Source organism: Tamandua tetradactyla, chromosome 4 (genome assembly GCF_023851605.1).
Source record: "Tamandua tetradactyla isolate mTamTet1 chromosome 4, mTamTet1.pri, whole genome shotgun sequence".
NCBI lineage: Eukaryota > Metazoa > Chordata > Mammalia > Pilosa > Myrmecophagidae > Tamandua > Tamandua tetradactyla.
This window is the reverse complement of record NC_135330.1, coordinates 112732959-112754729: the sequence shown is the minus strand read 5'-3', so window position 1 is coordinate 112754729 and position 21771 is coordinate 112732959.

The window sequence follows — 21771 nt, the reverse complement described above, 5'->3', positions numbered from 1 at the left end:
CTTGCGTTGTTTGAGCAGGTGCTCCATCAATATGTGTGGCCTAAATGAACCGAGAAAAGGGATGGGCCATACCGTGAAAGATGTTAAGGAGCTAGGGTGATTGACTGTCTTACCGGATTCCTTTCCAGAAGCAGAGCCTAATCACAATTATGTTCATTTGCACTTCCCTGTAATAACATTTCAACCACACAGAATTAATTTGGTTTTAAATGGGGATGTCATCAGTACACCTGAAAGATTTCTTGTTCTGGATTTTTAATGAATTCATCATGAATTTCAATTTCTTCTATCTGTGGCCTTAGGGCTGGCCCCAGGCTTAGAAAATGACCCACCTGGAATAATTTGATGGGTGCTGGAATGAGCCATCTGCTCAAAAATGTCTTCTGCCCTGACTCCAGCAAATCCACCATCATAGATTTTCATTTACTAAGTCAACAAATAAGGAGAATTATAATCATGTCAGTAAATATTTACAAAAATACCTATGACTAACCAAGAACTGTAGGTCATAGAAAGATGAATACGACACAGTTTCTGTCTGCAAGGACCTCTTAGTCTCTTAATGACAAGAATATTTTTCAAGTGCATGGATGATATAAAGCTATTTGTTTAAAGCTCAAAGTTTGTCTGCAAAGGAATAACTTCTAGTTCCCTAAGCTTTGCAATCACTGGGGAGTTTAATTGCAGAAAAAGATAATGTAATGATAGAGTCCTGCCTTTTGGGCCTTTGGAATTAGAGAGGGGTGCAAACTGTAGGCGCTAAATTATTTCCCTCTCTAAGCTTGTATCCTCATCTATAAAAGAGTAATAATAACCTCTACTCTCTGTTGTTGTGAGATCTATTGGAATAATGTATTCAAAGCACTTTGGATAGTATACCATTTGCGATGCCTGGCCTGGAGATATGACACAAATGTTCATTCCTGTCCCTCAATATTTCCTCAAATGGAGTAAGCCGTGAGCATTGTTGCCTTCTTCAGTTCCTCCATCAAATGCTCATGGTGTGCCAGGCACCAGGTTAGACGTTTGAACGAAGATGACAAATGGAACTGTTTGTGTCCTCCCACAGTCCCACAGGTTCTGCAGAGAAGCAGATGTCACGGGAAGGTCTGCTCAGTGCCAGGACGGATGTGATACAGGACCTTACAGGAGAGGCTGAGCCAGGGCGGGAGGGCAGAGGAGCTGCCCGGGGAGGGGCACAGGGGCCTGAAGGGTGACACAGAGTTGGCCAAGTGAAGGCTCTAAGGGCATTTCAGGCAGAGAGAACAGCAGAGCTCAAATCCCAGAGCCCAGGAGAGCAGAGCACCATGGGGCAGTGGGCAGAGAGGGCCTCCAGCAGAGATGCCAGCTGGTGGCTCTTTTTGGTCATCCAGCCAGAAGGTGATTGGGCCCTGAGGTCAGCAGTGGGAGCGAGCATGAAAGGGACGAGCACCACAAAAGAAGAATTGGCAGGATCCTTGAGGAGGGAGGTGGCAAAGAAGCTCTGGCTTTCTGCCCTGTGTCTGGCTGAGAGTGTCAGCACCTTTAGGTGAAGAATCGTGGTCTGGGAGGGGAGTCGGCTGGGGAGGTGGCTACAGGGCCTCAGTTTAGACTGACTGAGTTTGCTGTGGCTTCCCTGAAGAAATGACATTCCTCCGTGCTCCCCAGTAACAGGCAAAGTCCATCTGCCTAGCTTGTGCAAGATGATGTAAGAGGGAGAAAAGTAGTAGCACAGAGCTTGGAGCGTGGAGTTAATAAGTAGGCGTGAAGAGCCCTGGTCCCAGATGTGGACCTGCGGTTAGTGAGATGCCACCTGTCCTTCTAAAAGGGCCATGCCCAGCCCCACCCTGGGCCCCAGCCTCACAACCCCGGCTCCTCCCTCCTCTTACCTGCAAACCTCTCAGGGAGGTGCAGCCGTCCCCTCTAAGACCACTCTCCTCTGCTCCCTCTCCACCATGCCTGGCCCCTGGGGGGGAAGAGTCATTCTTATGAATTACTCTCTGACCCCCTTGTTGAGATTCACGCTCCTATTGTGTTCTCCTCTGTTTCAAAGGAGGAGAACGCTGTCTTAAAAAATAAGCCCACCACAGCCAATATGAGAACATTCTCATTTCTTCTGAAAATAATAATAATAATAAGCTCAAACCAAGTAAACTTTGTTACTGTTTTCTTTCTTCCCTTTCCTTCATCTCCAAACTTAAAATATAATCTGCAATCCTTCCTTCTACTTCCTCACCACAGGCTCATTTCATTTGAAAAGTGACTTTCTCTGTTTCCCTAATTGTACGTACAATTTGCTATTACTACGAAATCTTGGAGAATATAAAAAAATCCAATAAAGGGCTTAAAAAACACCCATAAACCCACAATGCTGATATAACTACTGACAATTAGCATTCTGGCAAGTCCTGTTTAGTTTTTATTATGACAGGAATAGATAGATAATGAATATAGATAGATGGTGATGATTGACAGATAAATTGACAGAATGATAGAGATGGATTTAATCCAATTTTTCACTTTACGAAATTTGTTTCCTACTGAATATAGTGTTTTGTATCCAGAAGTTTGGTTTAACATGATACCGTGTGTGTATCCGTTATGGTCAGGTTCATGTGTCAACTTGGCCAGGTGGTGGTGCCTGTTTGTCTAGTTGGGCAAGTGCTGGCCTGTCTGTTACAATGAGGACATTTCATAGAATTAAATCATGATCACGTCAGCTGCATCCACAGCTGATTCCATTTGTAATCAGCCAAGGGGCGTGTCTTCTGCAATGAGTGATGCTTAATCCAATCACTGGAAGCCTTTTAAGGAGGATTCAGAAGAGACAGGCTCTATTCCTGCTTGGGCTGGTGAGCCTCTCCTGTGGTGTTCGTCCCGACCCTCCATCAGAATCGTCAGCTTCACAGCCTGCCCTACAGATTTTGGACTCTACATTCCCATGGTTACATGAGACACTTTTATAAATTTTATATTTACGAATATTTCCTGTTTTCTGTTTCTCTAGAGAACCCTAACTAATACAATACTCCTAGGTGATTAAATATTCTTTGTAAATATGATTGTAATGGCTAAATAGCATTTCATCTATGATATCCTATCTTGGAAATTTAGGTGGTTTTCATTTTCTCACAATTATAAATATTCCTGTTGTGATAAAGATCTTACAACTTTGTCAATATGGCTGGAAATGAAACCCTGATCCAAAGAGAATGAATATTTTTTAAAAAATGAGATCAATTTATACTTTGTTGGCTGTGCTTGAAAAAGTGCTTTGCCAACACCAGGTATCACCATTCATTCACTTCTGGACTCTTTTCAATCTAGTTTTCCCTCTGCAATTTTGCCAAAATTGCTTTTCTCCAGGCTCTTTGGTGATTTTGTAATTCTTGAATCCAAAAGCCATTGACTTCTGGGGACTTCTGCTCCATTCTCTCTCTGTCTCTCCCTCTCTGTGTGTCTCCCTGTCTCTGCAGTGCTCCATTCTCTCATCTCCTTGAAATCCTCACCTTCCTTTGCTTCCTCAACTATGATGTGTCCCCACACCCCCTCTTAGCCTCTCTGGCTACTTCTCTCTTGGCCCCTCAGATGCTCACAGATGCCACTTCTTGTCTTTTTTTTGTATGTTGTCTGATGGGGGCTATGTTTCATTCTATTTCCATGTGAATATTGTAGCACCATTTTTTGAAATTTTGTCTGTTTGCTTTTTCTTTCTTTCTTTGCTTGACTTCATTTGTCTTGAGGAAGTGCATGGGCTGGGAATCGCACCCTGGTCTCCCGCATAGCAGGTGAGAATTCTACTACTCATTTACCCATGCACCCCTGCCCTTGTCCTCCTTTAAACACACAAACGGTTTACCAGGAAGCCAAAGAGGCAGATGCTGCCTCACAGAGGTCAGACCCATCACAAATAAACCTACAGGTCCTTAAGAACCAGAAAACATTGGTCCTTAGATTAGCAGAGGGAGTCACTGATGTAGTCAAGCAGAGGAGAAGTATTTGGAGAAGAAGGAGCCACTTGGGAGGAAAGAATATGACTTGTTGGTGAGGAGGACAGATGAGACTAAGAAGACAGACATATCTTGCCTTCCAATGCTCCAGGTCAGCACACCCAGGTCCTGCTGATTCCCCCTGGGGTGGGGGGTGGGAAAGTCCCTTGCGCCCACCCCTTCCATCCTGTTCCCGCCATTTCAGCTTGCTAAAGCTGCCGGAATGCACTATACCAGAAAAGATTGACTTTTACAAAGGGGATTTATTAAGTTACAAGTTACAGCCTTAAAAAGGAAAGACTGATGGCTTCCGGGGTTCCTCTGTCACATGGGAAGGCACGTGGCTGGCATCTGAGGTCCTTGCTCATTCTTCTCTCCTGGCTTCTAGTTTCAAAATGTCTTGCTCGCTTTTTAGTTAAGGTATAATGGAGAGGCTGGTGGGAAGTGCCTGAAAATGTAGAGCTGTGTTCCAGTAGCCATGTTTCTTGAAGACTGTTGTATAATGATATAGCTTTCATAATGTGACTGTGTGTTGTGAAAACCTTCTGTCTGATGCTCCTTTTATCTATGGTATGGACAGATGAGTAAAACATATGAATTAAAAATAAGTAATAGGGGGAGCAAATATATGTATGAGTTTTTTTCTTTCTTCTTTTTATTTCTTTTCTGGAGTGATGCAAATGTTCTAAGAAATGATCATGGTGATAAATATACAACTATGTGATGATGTTGTGAGTTATTGATCATATACCAAGAATGGAATGATCAGATGGTAAGAATGTGTTTGTATGTTATGTTTAAAAAAATTTTTTTAATTAAAAAAAATGTCTCTCTCAGCTCCTATGGGTACTTCTTGCTTCTTCCCAGGATGTTTTCTTTCTTTAAACTCTCTCGGGGTCTCTCTCATAAAGGAGTCCAGGAAAGCATTAAGACCTACCATGAATGGGGTGGGTCACAGGGTCACATGTCCATGGAAACAACCTAAGTAAAAGGTCCCACCCACAACAGGCCTGCACCCACAGGGATGGATTAGAAGGACCTGGCTTTTCTGAGGTGCACAACAGCTTCAAATCAGCAACCCTATCACCACAAGGAAGGGAACAGCCTAGCCTGGCTGAGAGGCAAGCAGCTCGGCCACAGGGAACTCAGAGGGAGGGGAGGACAACATGCAAAGGTGAACCTGAGGGCTTACCTACCCCTTGTGGTGGACTTACCTCCCCAGTCCCCAATCACTCTAATTTAAATCAGGACACTGTCTCCCCCTGCTCTGTTCAGCTTTCCAATAGTAGAAATAAAAATAGTAGACCCATGATCTGCCAGTCCTGGAAATTCTGCATGGCTGTGTGGCGGGTTCCTATTAAATCGTCAGGAGCAGAGGCAGTGTCATTGTTTGGAGATGCGGATTGAGTGAAACGCCAAGTCCCTCTCTTTCCTCCTCTCTTCTCCTTACCTGCAGCACTTTTACACAAGGACAGACCATCACATAGAAAGCCCTTATTGTCATCCTTAGCCACGATGCTGCAACAGCTTAATGGAAAGAAAATAATCTGTGTGATCACAATCAAAGACTTTGGCTTCCCCAAGGTGCGGTAATCCTTCTAGATGCATCCAAGACCTACAGACCAAGGGGAGCCGTGGCAGTCAGAGAGTTAATATTGCTTTCGACCCGCCACAGGAACGTATTGAAGCTGGTGAGCTAAAGTCAACCATTTAGCAAGTGTCTCCGTGTGGCTTTTTCTTTTTCTTTTTTTTGTTTAACCAGTTGTTCTTTTTATGGGGGAAATGATATGCTTGGGAGAACCATGAAGGTCTCAGGCTATCTCTTTTGCAAGTATCAAAGATATGTCCACATTTTAATCATATTTTTTGTATTTCATTTGTCTATTACACTGTCAACCTACAGTGAATCTGGAGTGTGCCCTTCCCAGTTCTGGGTGCCGGGAATGCTGCCGCAAGTAAAGCAGGTAAGGAAACTGCCTCCCACTTACACCTACTGGTGAGAGATAGAAAAACAAGAAAACAAATGAGTAGGACCACACAATGGTTATTGTAAGGGTTAGGTGTGGGCGCCCCGGTGATTGAGATAATTCAATCAGTTGAAGGCTTTTAAGGAAGAAGAGAGCCTCTTACCCTCTTTTGTGGAGTTCATCCAGGCCCTTCAAAGGAGCCATCAGCTTCACAGCCTGCCCTTCAGATTTCACACTCTTCCATTCCCATGGTTGCCTGAGACACCTTTCTAAACCTCTTTATGAATTTCGAGGTGGAGGATTCAAAGCACATGGGAGGCTGAGAAGAGAAAGACCGAGGAGCAACTCCCTCACTCTCAGATGTTCCTAAGGAGCTGTTTGAAATGATGGTGGGCGGTGTGTGGAGGCAAGAGGGGTCATGCCAAGATTCTGCAGTCATCTGCCATCCTCTTAGGTTGTCTCTTAATTCCATGCCCCTGGTGTCACCCCAGGATAGAACTTCAGTCCCCACCAGAGTAAAAACATCGGGAGCCCTCATACTGGGCAGAAGTTGGAGTGTGGGAACAGACAGAGCTCGGGCCAGGCCCCTACAGGTCGGCTGTATCAACCACACAGGTCAGGAAAAGAACCCCGTACCAGTTGCTGTCTCTGCTAAGACCTTCTGCCATACCTGGGGGCTGGGGAGGCTCGAAGAGAGAGGAGGGCAGCAGACCAGGAAAGCATGTGAAGGTAGCAGGAGCGGACTTCCAAGGTGGAGGGAATGCACAGTGATTCTCAAAGTGTGGTCCCATGGGGACTTGTTAGAAATGTAAATTCTACCCCAGAGCTACGGATCTGAAATTCTGGGCATGGAGCCCACCTATGTGTGTGTGTTTGCACATGTCAAACATCATCTTAGCCGTTTTTAAATGTGAAATTCAGTGGCATTTAGTACATTTCCAATGTGCAACTATGGCCACTCTCCAGTTCCAGAACTTTCTCATCACTGCATCAGCCGTATTAAGCAGTCACTCCCTAATCTTCTCTTCCCCAGTTCCTGGCAATCGCCAATCTCTTTTCTATCTCTGCAGATTTGCCTAGTCTAGTTATAAGTAGAATCCGTCAATATCTATCCCTTGGTGTCTGGCTTGTTTCATTCAACCTGATATTCTCAAGTTTCATCCATGTCGTAGCATGCATCAGGACTTCATTCCTTCTTACAGCACACTAAATATACATAAATATCCAATGAGTGAATATATTGCATTTTGTTTATCCAGTCATCCCTTTACTAGGCATTCGCCCTATTTCTACCTTTTGGCTCTTGCAAATATTGCTGCTATGAACATTCCTGTATAAGTCTTTGTTTCAGTACCTGTTTTCAGTTCTTTGGGGTATATACCTAAGAGTGGAGCTGTTAGGTCATATGGTAATTCTATGTTTAACTGATCGAGGCACCCCCAATGCATGCTTTAACCAGTCCTCCAGGTGATTCTGCTGTGCTAAAGTACTAGACTGCCAGTTTGTCTTCACTCTGTCTCCTCGACCAGTGGAAAATCCTTACCACATCAAATGGAGGGGAGTTCTAGACACCCCAGAACCACGCTTTCTATTCCCTGCTATCCCACTCCCAGTTCTGTCTTTCTTGTTCATATAGGCACACGAATGGACCGGCAAGTGACTGACTAAGCAATGATCCTATAGAGAATGGACTGCCGGCAGGATTAGCCATGTAATTTGCAGGAACCAGTGCAAAATTGTTTAACTATGATAGGTAGCAATTAAACCAAGTGCGGGGCCCTTCTGAGCACCTGCGCTTGGGTGACTGCACAGCTCGTGTGCCCACAAAGCCAGCCCTGAATGCCAGGCTCCCCTTCTTGGGAGTTCCGCAGCTCTGGAGAGATCCTCTTTTTTTTTCAGTTTTTAAAAATATTTTTTGCATGGTTCAGTGGTAGGATGCTCACCTTCCATGCAGGAGATTCAGATTTGATTCCCAGACCATGTACTCCCCCCAAAAAATTTTTATTGACAAATCCTCATACATAATACAGTTCATACATGGTGTCCAATCAGTGGTTCACAGTATCATCACATAGCTGTGTGTATTCATGGCTTTTTTTTTTTTTTTACTTTTTTATTGTATAATATATATACAAAGCAAAGAAAGAAAAAAGCAATAGCTTTCAAAGCACTCTTCAATAAGCATTACAGGACAGATCCCAGAGTTTGTCATGGGCAACCATACCATCATCTCAGATTTTTCCTCCTAGCTGCTACAGAATAAAAGGAGCTAGAAGGAATCAATATTTTTTATCATCACAATCAACTTTTTTTGTGTGTGAAAAATATCATATGTACAAAAAAGCAATACATTTCAAAGCATATTGCAACAATTAGCTATAGAGTAGATTTCAGAGTATGGTATGGGTGACAATTTCACAATTTTAGGTTTTTACTTCTGGCTGCTCTAAGATACTGGAAACTAAAAGAAATATCAATATTCAGCCATCATACTCATTTTGTTAAATCCTACCTTCTCTGTATAACTCCACCATCACCACTGATCTTTCTTCCACTCTTTAGGGGTATTTGGGCTATGGCCATTCTAAACTTTTCATGTCGGAAGGGGCAGTCAATAATATGGGGTAGGGAGATGGAATTAACTGATGTTCTGGGGAGGCTGGCCCCTCTAGGTTTCAGGATTTATCTGGTCCAGGCACCCATCTGGAGGTTGTAGATTTCTGGAAAGTTACCCTAGTGCATGGAACCTTTGTAGAATCTTATATATTGCCCTAGGTGTTCTTTAGGATTGGCTGGAATGGTTTTGGTTGGGGCTTGGCAAGTTATGATAGGTAGCAATGTCTAACTGAAGCTTGCATATGATCATTTTTTAGAACATTTGCATCATTCCAGAATAAAGAAATAAAGAGAAAAAAGAAAAATCTCATGCATCCCATATCCCTTACCTCTCCCTCTCATTGATCTAGTATTTCCATCTACCCAATTTATTTTACCCCTTTTCTTTCCTATTATTTATTTATTTTTATCCATATTTTTTTTACTCATCTGCCCATATCCTGTATATAAGGGGCATCAGACACAAGGTTTTCACCATCGCACAGTCACATTGTAAAAGTTATATCTTTATACAATCATCTTCAAGAATGATGTCTACTGGAACACAGCTCAACAGTTTCTCTATCCACTCCAATCTATCACTGAACTAAAAAGGGATATCTATGTAATGCATAAGAATAACCTCCAGGAGAACCTCTCCACTCTGTATGAAGTCTCTCAGCCTCTGAAACTTTACTTTGTCTCATTTTTCTCTTCCCCTTTTTGGTCAAGAAGGCTTTCTCAATCCCATGATGCAGGGTCCTGGCTCATCCTGGGAGTTCTGTCCCATGTTGCCAGGGAGATTTATACCCCTGGAAATCAGATGGGGGGAGGGCAGTGAGTTCTTAGTTGGTTTGGAGAGAGAGGTTGCATCTGAGCAACAAAAGAGGTTCTCTGGGGATGACTCTTAGGCCTAAATTTTAGGTAGGATGACTCTTAGGCCTAAATTTTAGGTAGGCTTAACCTATCCTTTGCAGGAATGTTTTGTAGGGGCAAACCCCAAGATTGAGAGCTCGGCCTATGGATTTGGTTGTCCCCACTGCTTGTGAGACTATCAGAAATTGGAATGATTCTCTTGATGCCTTCCCTCTCCCTGGGCTTGAAGGCAGGGAAGCCTTAAAGGCCTCACTCCCAGGTGCCCTTCCCCCCACCCCTTCCCTCCAATCATCTCCCTAAATAGGCTGGGATGGCACATCCACAGCACAGTTAGTGTAGCAGGACCAAGATAGCAAGTTTCTCGGCCAAGCTCTCGATGTTACTCTTCAATGTGAGAACACTAACAACTCCTATTTTGGGCCAGAGCCAAACTCACCAAATCTAGGGTAACAGGAAAAGTCCCTTCAACATCCTTTTACATTAGTGCACTTTGACCTCCCTGTCACAGCCAAGGTTGATGCATCGAGAGGAGGCTACCTGGGCACATGAGCTAAAGAGGCCTCACACTGGGTTTCCAGAATTTGGACCCAAGGGAGTTGGGCCCACCTCCCTCTGGTGACCAAAGTTGAAGCTCTAGAGCTCTAGGTTACTGGTGCCTGGGTGTTTACTGACATGAGGCTGAGAAGGCAAGGGCGCAGGTCTCAGACAGCAGAAGAGAGAGAGGAGGGAGGCAGTTGTGCAGAGAGGGACAGAAGCGAGGGCAGCTTTGCTGATCTGCTTCCAGCTGTGCCTGTTCCCATCTCCCTTCTCGGCCATGGTTCCCCGGCATGCCCAGTGCTTTTGGAATGAGTTCCTCTTCATACTTTAGGAAGTGGGAGTTCAGTTTCTGCCATTTTCTCTAAAGGTCCCAGACTGAAATAAGCCCCCATTGGTGAGTGCGGCTTCCCTAGTACCTGTTTAGAGTTTGACCTGCTTAGCCATTTTCCTTGGAGCTGGAAGAAATATAAAGAAAACAACTCCTCTCCCCCGACCAAAAAAAAGTGGGAAAGTGGGCATAGAAAGTGGCCTCAAGATTATGGGTGGTCTCCACTCTCCACCGGTGGAGTCTAAAGGAATTCAAGACTTAAATTCCCATCATCACCTTCTAATACTTCGAGTCATCTCACCTATAAAATGGAGACATTCAGCCCAATTTGGTAGTTCCATTTTCAACTAAGTTGGAGGCTGGACTTGGCCAAACTTGATCAAAGGAACATTTGATTTGTTTATGCATGGACAGAATCACACACACTGCTCTCATGTCCTTAAAAGGATTTAGTGTGACTTTTTCATTCATTTCATATCCTGAGGGCTACAATAATCAACATTACTCTAGACTCAAGAGATAAAGTAGTGAACAAGAGGGACGTTTCCTGTCTGCCAGAGATATGAGATTATAGGATAGAAAAACCGAACCATCCTGAGTTTTCTGCATGCCCAAAATTCCTCTCTCATCTCCCTGGGAGATGTCAGCCAGCTCCTACCAATACAACTGCTATTCTAGGGAAACAGTTCTCATCCACTCTGTATAAATTGATATACCGTGAGTCCCAGGAAGTTCATGCTTTTCCCTGAGAGCTGTGCCATCCAAAACCAGCCACATGTGGCTACTGAACATCAAAATAATATAGCTAGTTCAGTTGTGGATCTGAATTTTTCATTTCATTTTATGTAAATACAAAATTTTTAAAATGAGCAAGTATAAAATATTTTCCCACTAAACAGAACTTTATCGGTTTGTCAGGACTCTGTCACTTTACACATTGAAAATTTAGCATCTGAATTGAGATGTGCTGTAAGTGTGAGAACACACTGGCTCTCATAGACTTACCCTGAAAACACATAAAAGAATGTAAAACATCTCAATAATTTTTATACTGATCATACGTTGATGTGGTAATATTTGAATACATTGGATGCAATATTCAAATTACTCTCCCCTCTTTCAGACCTTTTTAATGCGGTCCTAGGAAATGGAAACTGCGGCACTCACTGTATTTCCCTCGAACAGCGTTGCCCTACAGCCGGCTGAGTCGTGGGCGTAAGTGGAGAGTAGCCAAGAGCCAGCACATTCTCCCAAGATCCAAGTCAAGTAGAAAGGTCAGGTTTGCTTTCCTCATCTTCCTCTTTTTCCTGTGTCCCTGAAGCCAAGCTCGCAGGTCTTTGAGATGCTGCAGAGCTCTTGCCAGGTGGAAGTCGTAGGACGGTGCCTGCTCTCTCCATCATCGTCTGGCTGTGAGCCGCCTTCCTGGAGGTTTCCCTCGCTCCCAGGGAGGCCAGCCCGGAGCCCTGAGCTCCCAGGCCCCAGCGTCAGAGCAGGCCCCTCTGTCTCCCCACCGCCCCCTCTGCAAAGGGTGTGCGTAGCGTTCCTGAGGATACAATCAGACCCTGCCAGGGCGTCCTCACGACTGAGGCAATCACTTTAAGATGCTAAACTACTTTAGTTCCATCTTTATCTGAAACCTGCAGGCAGATTGCGTCCGCAGGCTATATCCTGACAGATTTAAGAATTTAGTGAAATCCTAGTTTGCTGGGGTGGGGGTGGAAGGCAGCCATTACTCATGGGTCTGGACTTTGTAAAGTGAGCTGGGTCTGAGATTAAAACAGAAGAAATGCGACTGGAGGAGGACACAGGGTGGAAGGCAGACCCAGGCTAGGTGGGGCCCATAGTTTGGATAGTTTTAAAGATCAGCCTTAAGAAATAATACACAAATGTCTTAGATATTTTAATTTTGCAAAAGGAAAATATGATCTTAGGAAGACATTTTTAAGACCCCTCTGGAGTCTTGGGAGGAGTCCCTGCAAGGACAGGCTCCTCAGCTTTACAATACAGCCTAAGGGTCCCCAGAGGAGCAGAATGAGCCTCACCTGGGAACATGTTAGAAAGCAAATTCTTGGGCCCCACCCCAGACCTGTTGAATCAGAAACTCCTGGGTGGGCCCAGCAAGCTATGTTCGAAGAAGAAGTCCTTCAGATAATTCTGATGACCCCCTGAAGTTTGGAACCGCTGACCCAGTGGCTAAAAGCAGGGACCCTGGTGCAAGTCCCATTTTGCAGTTTATTACTTGGGTGACCTTGGCAAGTTACTCAATGACTCTAAGCCTCAGTGTCACTCTCTGTAAAATGGGGCAATGCTAGAACTGGCCTCAAAATGTTGTTGTGTGGGTTAAATGAGGCAGTGTATGCTGTATTAAGCAAAATGTCAGTTGTTTTTTAATGTGCTTAATAAGTATTTATTATTTTTCTGCACAGAGTGATATGTAGCGTTGTTGGAAGGAGGGGAGAGAGAGGAGATACGCAGATGAGAGGCCATCTTTAGGCATAATCACAGATGAGTTCAAATGTAACTGTGGTTGGCCCTTTCCCCCAGGGTTTTCCTGGCAGCAGGAAGTAGAACTTTCCTCTCAGCTTGCCTGACCATTGTACCTTTTTAGATGCCTGGGCCAACCTTTGGAATTGGTAGAATTAATGCAGCTGATTTAATAGAGCTATACTTCAGGGAGTCAGAGAACACAACGAGAGATATGGACCTCATTCTAGAAAAGTACATATCGTACATACGTGAAATTGGCAAACAATTTCGTGGGACCACTGAGGCGCAGGTCCAGGGCCCTAGTTAAAGAACCCTGAGGGAGTCCATGGTAATTACTCAATGACTTTTGAGGAGGAAAAATGTGTGGGAGCACTGCATGCTAACTGGTTGATCTCTTCTGGGTGATGTAATTGTTTGTTTGTTTTTGGAGATACCTTCTGACCTCAAGGTTATATCTCAAATATGTATTTTTTTTTTCAAATATGTATTTTTAATTGTGGGAATTTCAGGCTCCATGGCAAGGAACAATATTTGTGACAGGAGATGCCTTTTAGCACTTTTCAAATCACATCATGGGAGTGCCTTCAAATTCATCTTATGTGTAAAGATCGTTCCATGGGGAAATGTTCATTCTAAAGGCAGATACAATCCCACAAGGACCATTTAGTGGCTGAAGATTATCTAGTGCTGATAAAATCATAAATGTGGTACATCAGAAAAACAGACAAGCCAGAGATGTTTGTGTGACATACTAATTTTCAGCCTGTTTCTATCATTCTCTCTGAGCTTATGAGGTCTGTGACATGTTTGTGTTGTATTTAGCTGTCACCTAACTGCAATTTGCAGCATTCTTTGGAATCACACTTTGGATTGACTGGGGCAGAAAGAGATTCACAAGGACAGCCTTAGTGGCTTTGGGCATTTCAAGTTCATCTGATGATGTTGCTTGCTCTGAAATCAGATCTGAAAGAAAACAGGAACAAAAAATCCACCACCTTTCCATGAACAAGAAGATAGGTGAGCAGGACAGAGAGGCTGGATATACCTGCGGACATGGGAGCTTTCACAGTGCCTTCCCCCAACATTCTGGTTTACTGCCTATACCCTCTAGGTATGCCAGGCGAATGTGGGGGTTCGGAGTATGCCTGGGGGCATAATTACCTGGCCTGTCTGACCTCCAGCCCTCTGGGTACTGGGACTATCTTTGGACCAGCTCCTGCCAGGGAAGTTCCAACCACTCTCAAATCTGGGAGAGGAGAAACAAACTGAGATCAGAAATAAGGCATGGGGTTAGATGCCCAGCACCTGAAGCCTGGGGCAAAGCAGGAAGAGTCCTTGACAGGGTAGTTAGGCATAGAACAAGACTCTGGAATCTGCCACCACTTCCCCATCCCCTATAAAAGGGAAGGTTGCCATGGCTTGAGAGAGGCCAGAGCACTTCGAATTCTGATCCTGAGGCAATCACTCCAGCCTCCACCCCATCTCTCCTAGCACCAAGAAAGGACCTCTATGAGACTGCCCTTGGGTGTGGGTGAGTGCCCTCGTATCCACCCTGCTACCTTGCTCCACAGGGAGCACTTTATGAGCTGAGACTACCACTCCAGGCCAAGCACGGGGCTCACTCTGCAGGGACAGGTCCTCCTGTACTTGCTGTTCCCTTAACTTTTTGTTTTTGGAATGCCAGTGAAGCCGTTGGCTTGGGAAGTCCCAAGACCCTCTCTAACGGAAAGGGCCACCTTTAGCCCTCCTTCCCAGGCAGAGTATTTGAACACTGACCCTGACATGAGCTTCTGGAAGAAGTGGGAGGTATTGGGTGTGGATCTAACTGTAACATTAGCCACTCATGGTATAAAGTTCCAGGATGGAGCTGCTGCTTTGGAGCCAAAGAGGCTGAACTTGGGCAAGTCACCTGACCTTGCTGAGCCTCAGATTTCACTATCTATCAAGTGGAGTGATAAGACTTACCTCCCAGAATTGTTGAAAAGACCAAATGAGAGACCACCTATGGCAATGCTTAGCAGATAACATGTGCACAATACCTGCAACTTCCCTGTTTTCCTCTCCCCCCCTGGGTGGTAAGAATGTAGTAACTCAACTGCCAGTGGGCACTACGTGACCAGGTGCGGAATGAAGGCCGAAGTAGCCAGCAGGGCCACTGGGGCCCTCCCCCTAACACACATACACACACACACACACACACACACCAGGCTGACCTTGCTTGTCATACCCCACCATACCCTCCCCTATTGGGGCCTCCCTCCTCTTCATCCATCACCCTTTTAAAATAAAAAGAACAGGCAATGGCTAACACATTTACTGTGTTCTAAGGATTGTGCTCTTTGCACATTATTTACTAATTTAATCCCACAAAACACTGCTTTTTGAGGATGAAATAAGTGCAAAGAACTGGAAGAATTTGCTCCAGGCCACTGATGTAGTGAGAGATGGAAGTAAAATTCAAATACAGGCAGTTTGGCCCCAAAGTCTGTGTTATTAAACTTACTATTCTGCAGTTCAGCAGTTTTCAAAGTGTGGCCCCTGGACCAGCAGCATGACATCACCTGGGAATTTGTTACAAGCGTAAATTCTTAGACTCCCTCCCAGTTTGAATCAGAGACTTTGGCGGTAGGGTCTTGTTGGGGATTGAATCATCCCCCACAAAAGACCTTTTCAGGTCCCAACTGCTGGCCCTGTGGGTGTGAACCCATTTGTAAATAGGACTTTGAAGATGTTATTGGTTAAGGTGTGTCCAAGCTGAATAAGGGTGGGCCATAATCCTTTGGTTGAGGTCCTTATGAGCAAAGAAAGCCACGAGAAGAGCAAGAAGCTATAAGTCAGTGGATCTTGGAAGAGAAAGGAGACGAAGCTGCAATGTGCGTTGCCACATGACAGAAAAGCCAAGGACCAAGGATCACGGGCAACCAGCCCCAGAATGCTGCAGTCTTTGGGAAGACAGCATGGCCTTGCTGAAGTCTTGATTTTGGACCTCTCCTAGCGTCAAAACCCTGAGCCAATAAATTCCTGTTGCTTAAGCCTATCCATTGTATGGTATTTGTCTTAGCAGCTGAAAAACTAAAAGCAGACCCCATGATCTATGTGTTAATAAGCCCTTCAGATGATTCTGGTGCATACTGAAGTTTGAGAACTAATGCTCTAGTATCTTCCATCAAGCCCAGCGTTTAATTTCCTTAAAGTCTGCACGAAATTGGCTTCAGCTGATAACATCTTGTTTTTAAGGGGGTTGGAAGGAAATTGATGGAAAATATTGATGTGGAGGTACAGAGTGCGCTGACTGGGAACACACAGGTAATTCTCCAGGTTATGGTTGAAAGGAGAGAAGAGGAACCACAGGCGCCAGGGAGAAGCTTGGATCTCAAATCAGCCTCCTTCCCACTCCTCGCCTTTGACCTGCTCAGACAAGCGACTTCTTAAAATCTCTATTAAATTGCTGTTTCCCACGCAGGGCCTTAGTCATTAATAATGCAACCCAGCACAGAGAGGGTAGAGGTCTCCACTTTATTTTTATTCTGTTTTGTTCATTCTTTCAAACACACAAAGACAATGTACCTAAACATACACTTACTAAGCTTGGCCTAACCTAACAGTTCCAAAATCTAATTCTAGAAAATTCTCAGGCAAGCTGATGCATCTCAGAGCTGCAGTGTATGGCAGCATGGGTTGTGCACTGCACACTTCGTGACGAACCATTTACAGATACAGAAGCACACCTGACCCTGGAGTTGTGCAAAACTGTGGCCTGCTACAGGTGCCACCTCTGGCTACCTGGAGAGTTGACTCCCCTTATTCCTTCCTAGTTGACTTCCACTCTGTGCCAGTTTGAAAGGATTATGCACTCTAGAAAAGCCACGGTTTTATCCCAATCCATCCTGTGGAAGCAGCCATTTCTTTTAACCCTATACAGTACTTTAAATTGGAAACTTGATTAGCTTATCTACATGGAGATTCGACTCACCTAATTGTGGGTATTAACCTTTGATTAGATGGAGATGTGACTCCACCCATTCCAGGTGGTTCTTGATTACTTTACTGGAATCCTTTAAAAGAGGAAACATTTTTGGAGAGAACCACAACAGAGCCACAAGAACCACAAGAGCCCAAGCAGCCAGAGGTCTTTGGAGATGATGAAAGCAAATGCCCCTGGGGGAGCTTCATGAAACTAGAAGCCTGGAGAGAAATCTAGCAGATGTCCCCATGTTTGCCATGTGCTTTTCCAGTTGAGAGAGAAACCCTGAACTTCATCGGCCCTTCTTGAGTAAAGGTAATCTCTTATTGGTGCCTAAATTTCTTTAATGGGGACATTTCCACAGCCTTAGAACTATAAGTTTGCAACTTACTAATTCCCCTTTTTAAAAGCTGTTCCATTTCTGGTATATTGCATTCTGGCAGCAAGCAAACTAGTACACCCTCTCACCCAGGCCTTGACTTTCTTTTTTCTTTTCCAAGACCCCCTTCTTCAAATCTTTGCATCAGGACTGAGGGCTGCCTCCCATCAAGTGGTCCCTCCATCTACATGATGTTGAACACTGGACTGGGACCTGCCTCCATGGAGCTCCACAGACCCTTAGTTTCCAAGATGGAGAGAAAGGTGTCCTAAGGGGCTCCCATCTTTTTATCTTCCATTCCCAGCACCATTCCACACTCCCCAGGGTAAGGCTGAACTGGAAAAGTCACAGTGATAACGTGCCTGGCTTTCATTTAATATTGTTAGTAAACTACAGATTCTTCCCAGAAACAAAAACCTCAATGTATGCCTGTATTATAAACAGAAATCAATACAAGACCAACTCACAAGCAGTGTGTCTGGTCTCTAGACAAGGAGGAAAATGATTACTGTGAATAAGGCTTCCTTTGCCTTTGAATCCTTTCTGTGTGGTGTGGGGCTGTGAGGGGAGTAGGGGAGAATGTTATTAGAAAAAGCCTCACCTTGGAAGTTTGCTTCCCTGGCTTCACAAGAAGAGCTCATGAACAACTTCCTATCAAGCATCTTCTTCACATGTATCTTTTGCATGCCCTGGGGTTATCAGAGTTTTGTTTGCTTTTTGAATTATAAGATAAAGAGTAAATAAAATATCAACTCTGAATACCACTATCCTTTTGACATTTTAGACCCTGAAACTCTGCTCAGGTGTGGTTCTCTCCATTCATAGGCTGAGACATGTTGCCTGTCTGCCATGTTTTTTTTTTTATTAACGGAAAGAAAAAAAAGAAATTAACACAACATTTAGAAATCATACCATTCTACATATGCACTCAGTAATTCTTAACATCATCACATAGATGCATGATCATTGTTTCTTAGTACATTTGCATCAGTTTAGAGGAACTAGCAACACAACAGAAAAAGATATAAAATGTCAATATAAAGAAAAGAAATAAAAGTAGTAGTAATAGTAAAAAACAACAACAACAAACAAACCAACAAGCAAACAAAAACAAAAAAAAACCCTATAGCTCAGATGCAGCTTCATTCAGTATTTTAACATGATTACTTTACAATTAGGTATTATCGTGCTGTCCATTTTTGAGTTTTTGTATCTAGTCCTGTTGCACAATCTGTATCCCTTCAGCTTCAATTACCCATTGTCTTACCCTGTTTCTAACTCCTGCTGAACTCTGTTACCAATGACATATTTCAAGTTTATTCTCGAATGTCCGTTCACAACAGTGGGACCATACAGTATTTGTCCTTTAGTTTTTGGCTGGATTCACTCAGCATAATATTCTCTAGGTCCATCCATGTTATTACATGGTTCACAAGTTTATCTTGTCTTAAAGCTGCATAATATTCCATCGTATGTATATACCACAGTTTGTTTAGCCACTCTTCTGTTGATGGAGATTTTGGCTGTTTCCATCTCTTTGCAATTGTAAATAACGCTGCTATAAACATTGGTGTGCAAATGTCCGTTTGTGTCTTTGCCCTTAAGTCCTTTGAGTAGATACCTAGCAATGGTATTGCTGGGTCGTATGGCAATTCTATATTCAGCTTTTTGAGGAACCGCCAAACTGCCTTCCACAGTGGTTGCACCCTTTGACATTCCCACCAACAGTGAATAAGTGTGCCTCTTTCTCCGCATCCTCTCCAGCACTTGTCATTTTCTGTTTTGTTGATAATGGCCATTCTGGTGGGTGTGAGATGATATCTCATTGTGGTTTTGATTTGCATTTCTCTAATGGCCAGGGACATTGAGCATCTCTTCATGTGCCTCTTGGCCATCCGTATTTCTTCTTCTGGTAGGTGTCTGTTTAAGTCTTTTTCCCATTTTGTAATTGGGTTGGCTGTCTTTTTGTTGTTGAGTTGAATAATCTCTTTATAAATTCTGGATACTAGACCCTTATCTGATATGTCATTTCCAAATATTGTCTCCCATTGTGTAGGCTGTCTTTCTACTTTCTTGATGAAGTTCTCTGATGCACAAAAGTGTTTAATTTTGAGAAGCTCCCATTTATTTATTTCCTTCTTCAGTGTTCTTGCTTTAGGTTTAAGGTCCATAAAACCGCCTCCAGTTGTAAGATCCATAAGATATCTCCCAACATTTTCCTCTAACTGTTTTATGGTCTTAGACCTAATGTTTAGATCTTTGATCCATTTTGAGTTAACTTTTGTATAGGGTGTGAGAGATGGGTCTTCTTTCATTCTTTTGCATATGGATATCCAGTTCTCTAGGCACCATTTATTGAAGAGACTGTTCTGTCCCAGGTGAGTTGGCTTGACTGCCTTATCAAAGATCAAATGTCCATAGATGAGAGGGTCTATATCTGAGCACTCTATTCGATTCCATTGGTCGATATATCTATCTTTATGCCAATACCATGCTGTTTTGACCACTGTGGCTTCATAATATGCCTTAAAGTCAGGCATCGCGAGACCTCCAGCTTCGTTTTTTTTCCTCAAGATGTTTTTAGCAATTCGGGGTACCCTGCCCTTCCAGATAAATTTGCTTATTGGTTTTTCTATTTCTGAAAAATATGTTGTTGGGATTTTGATTGGTATTGCATTGAATCTGTAAATCAATTTAGGTAGGATTGACATCTTAACTATATTTAGTCTTCCAATCCATGAACACGGTACGCCCTTCCATCTATTTAGGTCTTCTGTGATTTCTTTTAACAGTTTTTTGTAGTTTTCTTTATATAGGTTTTTTGTCTCTTTGGTTAAATTTATTCCTAGGTATTTTATTCTTTTAGTTGCGATTGTAAATGGGATTCGTTTCTTGATTTCTACCTCAGCTTGTTCATTACTAGTGTATAGAAAAGCTACAGATTTTTGAATGTTGATCTTGTAGCCTGCTACTTTGCTGTACTCATTTATTAGCTCTAGTAATTTTGTTGTGGATTTTTCTGGGTTTTCTACATATAGTATCATATCGTCTGCAAACAGTGATAGTTTTACTTCTTCCTTTCCAATTTTGATGCCTTGTATTTCTTTTTCTTGCCTAATTGCTCTGGCTAGAACTTCCAACACAATGTTGAATAATAGTGGTGATAGTGGACATCCTTGTCTTGTTCCTGATCTTAGGGGGAAAGTTTTCAATTTTTCCCTGTTGAGGATGATATTAGCTGTGGGTTTTTCATATATTCCCTCTATCATTTTAAGGAAGTTCCCTTGTATTCCTATCTTTTGAAGTGTTTTCAGCAGGAAAGGATGTTGAATCTTGTCAAATGCCTTCTCTGCATCAATTGAGATGATCATGTGATTTTTCTGCTTTGATTTGTTGATATGGTGTATTACATTAATTGATTTTCTTATGTTGAACCATCCTTGCATACCTGGGATGAATCCTACTTGGTCATGATGTATAATTCTTTTAATGTGTTGCTGGATACGATTTGCTAGAATTTTATTGAGGATTTTTGCATCTGTATTCATTAGAGAGATTGGTCTGTAGTTTTCTTTTTTTGTAATATCTTTGCCTGGTTTTGGTATGAGGGTGATGTTGGCTTCATAGAATGAATTAGGTAGTTTTCCCTCTGCTTCGATTTTTTTGAAGAGTTTGAGGAGAGTAGGTACTAATTCTTTCTGGAATGTTTGATAGAATTCACATGTGAAGCCGTCTGGTCCTGGACTTTTCTTTTTAGGGAGGTTTTGAATAACTAATTCAATCTCTTTACTTGTGATTGGTTTGTTGAGGTCGTCTATTTCTTCTTGAGTCAAAGTTGGTTGTTCATGTCTTTCCAGGAACCTGTCCATTTCTTCTAAATTGTTGTATTTATTAGCGTAAAGTTGTTCATAGTATCCTGTTATTACCTCCTTTATTTCTGTGAGGTCAGTAGTTATGTCTCCTCTTTCATTTCTAATCTTATTTATTTGCATCCTCTCTCTTCTTCTTTTTGTCAATCTTGCTAAGGGCCCATCAATCTTGTTGATTTTCTCATAGAACCAACTTCTGGCCTTATTGATTTTCTCTATTGTTTTCATGTTTTCAATTTCATTTATTTCTGCTCTAATCTTTGTTATTTCTTTCCTTTTGCTTGCTTTGGGATTCGTTTGCTGTTCTTTCTCCAGTTCTTCCAAGTGGACAGTTAATTCCTGCATTTTTGCCTTTTCTTCTTTTCTGATAAAGGCATTTAGGGCAATAAATTTCCCTCTTAGCACTGCCTTTGCTGCATCCCATAAGTTTTGATATGTTGTGTCTTCATTTTCATTTGCCTCTAGGTATTTACTAATTTCTCTTGCAATTTCTTCTTTGACCCACTTGTTGTTTAAGAGTGTGTTGTTGAGCCTCCATGTATTTATGAATTTTCTGGCACTCCGCCTATTATTGATTTCCAACTTCATTCCTTTATGATCCGAGAAAGTGTTGTGTATGATTTCAATCTTTTTAAATTTGTTAAGACTTGCTTTGTGACCCAGCATATGGTCTATCTTTGAGAATGATCCATGAGCACTTGAAAAAAAGGTGTATCCTGCTGTTGTGGGATGTAATGTCCTATAAATGTCTGTTAAGTCAAGTTCATTTATAGTAATATTCAGGTTCTCTATTTCTTTATT